Below are 5,857 nucleotides of genomic sequence, written 5' to 3'. Positions count from 1 at the left end.
TTAGCTCTCCTGAGAGGCAAGGGGACTGGGGTATTTATCCACCCACTCTTGTCAGTCATTGGTAGAGGGTTGGTCCCGGGGGATGTCAGTCCCCCAGTACTTCCACCAGAGAAAGCTGCTCTAGCAGCCAGAGCATAGGCAGAAAGTGGCAGGTGCTGGCAGTTGGAAGTCAGATTAGTGTGCATGGAAATTGTAAGTGGGGGGTGTGGGTGAGATGCAAACAGCGCCTACTACTGCTATGGCATGGAAGGTCTTCTAGCTTGTTAGTTGTGCTATTTGACATTGTTTTGGTTGTCTAATGGATTTCTCTGCTGACCCACTGTCTCCTCTGTTCCTACTTCCATTTGGCATGACTCTTCCTCTTTGTCTTTCCACTTTACTCTGTTCATCACTATTTGGCCTGGGTTTTGGCAGTAGAGAGCTGTGGAAAGTTATTTCTTTTTCTGAGTCTCACTTTTTCTAATGTTTAATATAAGAATAATTCTTTTTAGAACTGTTGTGTATATCGAGGAATGATTTAACATACAAAAAAGCACATGTCATAATATGATTGAGAAGGGCAATTTCTCTTTCTATGGCCATACTTGTTTTTCCCTTGGCAAAGCCAAAATTTGGGGACCTTATCTTTCTGGCACCTTCAAAAGCAGACATATATGGATAAAGGCTGGATTTGTCCTCTAAAAGAAAACTGTGGGTTTTGTTATTTTTCTAATTTTTTATCTGAGTTAATTTGATTGCATTTAAAATTTTGGTATTTAGTGGAATAATGCAAAGCATACTTCACTGATATCTGAGCAAATTGCCTTTGTTTTGTTGTCTTTCATCACTTAGCTTATCCCACAAATAGTTGGGATAGGAAATGGGGACTCAGTTTTATGAAGCCACAGCCATGGCTCTGCCCTGATCTTAGGCCAGTGTCAGAGCTATTTATTGCCTCAGGAGACTGTGGTCTTTTATATTTCTTGCATTTTGTGTCCTGTGGTATCTATGTTGGCTGTTGATTTGATGGATTACTGCCTTTTGCTTTGAATTATTTAGTATGGAAGGAGAGAGAGGGAAAAGGAAAGAGAGAGTGGGGAGGAGGAAGGAAGGCTGGTCTTGTTGGCTTCTGAGTAAGTGGTAATTATTACAGTGATACTTTCATACATATATTTGTGCTGTACATGATTACAAAGTCCTTTTACAAACATTGAACGTCTAATCCTCATAGCTATTCCACAGAATGAGCAGGAACATAAAGGACCTGTCAATAACAGGTTTGCACTAATCTTTTGGAGGAAGCAACCATGAAGAAAAGGACACTTAGAAAAAAATAGGATGCATGTATCAAGGCAATGAAGTCACACCTTTTGTTGGCATAGACAAGAAAGAACGTGCCCAGTGGGGTTTACGTGAAGGTCTTTATTGCTTTATAGGTGTGGATGTGGGGAAGGATGGCAGTACTGAAATTTGAATGGGTTGTGGCCCTAGAATTTCTGAGATGAGTCGTTTTGAGAAAGACCTTTGATCACCATGAGCCTTGATTTCCTCATCTGCAAAATGGAGATAAAAATACTTGTACGATATACCACCACATGAGGTACTTGTAAGAATTTAACAAAATGCATGGAAGAGCACTATGCAAGCTGTAACAACTGTGCTGATATTTCCCTGATGATGGAGATGTGATCCTACAGGGTCAGAGGAGTACTAGTACATTAAAACTAGTACATTAAAACTAGTACATTAAAACTAAGAGTTGACTTCTTTTTTTTTTTCTTTTTTTTCATTTTATTTAAATCCAAGTTAGTTAACATATAGTGTAATAACGGTTTCACTGTTACAGCAATACTCGGCACACAGGAAGAGACCAGCGACACGCATTCGGAGAATCAGAAAAGACTGTTTATTTCCCACTGGTGCCGGTCCAGCAGAGTCACCTCCAAAGGCTGAGCCTGGGTTCTGGCACTGCCTTTGTTTATGGCTAGCTTTTGGGTACTTGGAAACTTGCTATCGGCTGCACAGGTCGGTGGGATTGCAGGGGCTCAAGGGAAAAAAGGAGGGGGGCACTATCGGTTGTGTTACATGGGCAGTTGGCTGATGCGAGAGGCAAGCAAGATTACAGAAGCCAAAAGCATGCAAGGTGGGGTATCCTGCCTTGGACATCTGGCTGACCTTCTTTATGTTCTCTTGCTGGCTTCACTTCTCATCAGGAGTAGAACTTAGTGATTCATCACTTACACGTCACACCCATTGCTCATTCCAACAAGTGCCCTCCTTAATGCCCATCACCCATTTCCCCCAACCCCCAACCCAACACCTCTCCAGCAATCCTCAGTTTGTTCTCTGTATTTAAGAGTCTCTTATGGTTTGCCTCCAAGAGTTGACTTCTTAAAAGCATTGTTAGAGAGATCCAAAGTTTACTTATTTGGAGGTTTAAGATTTGTCTTGTAGAAAGTTTTTTGGTATTTGTTTATATTTTGTTTGTTTGTTTGTTTGTTTGTTTATTTATTTAGAGAGGGCACAAGTGAGCGAGGGGCAGAGAGAGAGATAATCCCAGGAGGGGCAGAGAGAGAAAGAGAGAGAAGCAGAGCTCACCTGAAGTAGGGCTCAAGCTCACCTAATGTGGGTTTTAAATTCAGAACTGTGAGATCATGGCCTGAGTTGAAGTCAGATGCTTAACAACTGAGCCACCTAAGCACCCTGTTGTTTTTAGAAGATGACAACACCAGTTTCTTTGCCCAATACCTTTATTGAAAGTGGAAGGGTAATATTAGAACAGCATTTTGGAGGCACTTTATCCAGATATTTTGGATAAAGTAATGCTTATGCAATATAAAATTGTTATAGATTTTCCAGGTAATGGTGGAAACCTCCACTGTACTGGCTTATTGGAGTTTGAAAGATGTAGGTTCAAATCCGTATTCAGCTACCTAGTAGTTGTATGGCCCAGGATGATCTGTTTTTTTTTCATTCATCAGAAAAGCTAAACGTTCTCCTAGGGATCATTGTGAGGATCAACTGAGACACTAGGTTAGAAAATTCTCTGAAAATGATAAACGACTCCATAAATATAAGGTGATATAATTATTATCATTACTCATGTTTAAAGAAATGAAGCCAATAAGCAAATATTTAATAATACAAGTTAAAGAGAATCAAGTCAGAAATTAATGAGGTATGGTCAATATGGAGACACAGATTGCTCTCTGATGATTTCTTTCCATATGGTTTTAGTATGGGATGCTTACTGGTGATAAATGGGGAACTATGCAGATGTGATGCATGTGCACAGTTCATTTCAAGATTCATAAGTTACCTTGCTGGCAAGCTATGAACTTCTGAGAGCTTAATTTGAACCTGTTCAGTCTATTGCCTGCTTGAAATTTAGTAGATTGTTAATAAGTTTGACTCAGGCTGCAATAACTCTGTAAGAAAGCCATAGGGATAACTGAACTCCAGGTGTCAGAGGGTAGTTATAACTCTGCAGAAGGGGGTCACCTGGGCAGAGCTGGGTGGCTGTTCAGGCCAGGTCTCCATAGGATGCCCTTAATGTGGTGAATTTGCCAGAACTCACCTTCTGGGTGTCAGCATTGTAGGATATGAAATCCATGTTTGTCATCTTTTGGAGTAGATCTTTTTTTTTTTTTTTTTAATAATTAATTTATTTTGAGAGAGAGAGAGGAAGAGGGGCAGAGAGAGAGGGAGAGAGAGAGAATCCTGAGCAGGCACTCTCTGTGCAGAGCCCAATGTGGGGCTGAAACTCATGAACCACCAGATCACAACCTGAGCTGAAATCAGGAGTCGAACACTTAACCGACTGAGCCACCCAGGCATCCCGATCTTTCTTTTTGTTTTTTTATTTATTTTTTTTTTCAACATTTATTTATTTTTGGGACAGAGAGAGACAGAGCATGAACGGGGGAGGGCAGAGAGAGAGGGAGACACAGAATCGGAAACAGGCTCCAGGCTCTGAGCCATCAGCCCAGATCCCGACGCGGGGCTCGAACTCACGGACCGCGAGATCGTGACCTGGCTGAAGTCGGACGCTTAACTGACTGCGCCACCCAGGCGCCCCAGCGATCTTTCTTTTTGAAGTGGACTCACATTATCCCTACTCATCACCTGAAATTTAAAACCTAAATTCCAATTAATTTTCAGTGGGAAATATAGTTACCAAGAGGCCCCAAGCTTTCTAGTTAACATGTGAGAAGCCAAATTACAATGAGAAAATTGCTTGGTGAGCTTAGTATGGAAACAGGCATCATCATTCATTTGATTGGAATGTGAAGGGTTTATCAGTCAAGTTTCCTGGGTGTAGGCAACAAAATTCTCTGTTGACTCACTTCACCAGAAAAGGAATTCATTGAAAGCTATTGAGTAGCTCCCAGAAATGATAGGCAGCCTGGAGAACCAGGCTCAGAAAACAACGGGAACCAAGAGAGGCTACGAATGGAGAACGTGGTGGGGCATGCTCTAGTCTGTTTAGTGTACCACTGCTGTCCCACGTCTGAGCACGTGATGTTGCTGCCAGCTATGGATTCCCAATGCTGAAACTACTGCAGGTCTTTTGAAAATGTTCACACGACCATGTACACCTTCTCAACTGTCCCTGCATCTTTGTTGCTCTCCTTCAGGACTCGAAGGCCCAGATAGGAGCATCTGGTTGTTGAATTTATGTCATGTGCATCTACACAGCTAGCAGTGTGCTGGGAGAGGAAATACATGGTCCCAGACTGTGCTTCTCAAAGTGTAGTCTACAGACTTGGTGCCAGGCTGTGGACTAATTGTTTTTATTTTGTGATGAGGCAAAGAACTTGTGCTAGAATGTAAACCACTTTAGTGCTTTCTCTATTGAGAAAAAGTATCTATGGAAAAAGTGTCAGCTTTATTAAACAGTGTGCTACCAAGTAGAGCAGTACTTCTCTAGACTTCATGGTTGGAGGCCAGGACCTGTCAATCAGAGGGCTACCCACAAAAGGCAGGGTGTTTGGAAGCTGTGTAGTCAAAAAAAAACAAATGTTCACTACAAATGAGATCAGGACTCATTAGGACTACTCTGCCACAGAGACATACGTGCCATCGGGAACGGTGACTTATGTGGATCTGGACACACTCTAAGCTGTCTGGTGCTTGGTTAGGCATGATATTAACTCTGTTGCTGCTGCCTTCTTTTCCACAGGCTGTGTATCTGGCTACCCTCTTGGGAACATTATAGGTACATTCTGTGGTCTGAGAGCATTTCTGTGCCACTAAGTTGAACTATAATGTTTTGATATTATAGATTAATCTGAGCTGCTTACCAGGTACCCCACCTAATGAAAGATTATTTCTGTATCTTTTCCAATTTTATGTAGAGGGTAGGTTAAAATAATTGAAAATTTCTGGTGTGATTACTTGCAATAGCGTGGTTAATATTCTGCATCTGTTAATGGACTCATGCCATAATTATTCATTTTTCCTATGATGAAAAGAACTGGAGATCTTTTAACTTTAGTCATGTTAGTGCAGCCTTCTTCTAAAGAGATTTGCGTTGGTGAAGGAAAGAAATTTTTTCCTGAGGCTATCTGAAGACACGTGTTTTAGGCATTCATTGGTTCCATTAAAAAGTGATCTTCTTTAGCTTCTATATCCCATAGCTCCAGATTCAGTGGACTTGATTTCACCAGTTTGATCTGTTTTCGTGTTATGAAAATGAAAGTGTAGTAAGTGGCTAGAGGTGAAAGGGAAAGTAAAGGAGAGCGGGGGTGAAGGAGGAAAGAAATAGTGCATGAGAGGAGGTGAGCCGACTGTGCCCCATCATCACACCTGAAGATGGAAAGGGGGCAGGTAGGTCTCCATCTTCACGTGGTGTAAAAATTCTCTGAGGTTTCACATG

Source organism: Felis catus, chromosome X (assembly GCF_018350175.1).
Source record: "Felis catus isolate Fca126 chromosome X, F.catus_Fca126_mat1.0, whole genome shotgun sequence".
NCBI lineage: Eukaryota > Metazoa > Chordata > Mammalia > Carnivora > Felidae > Felis > Felis catus.
This window is presented reverse-complemented; position numbering follows the sequence as displayed.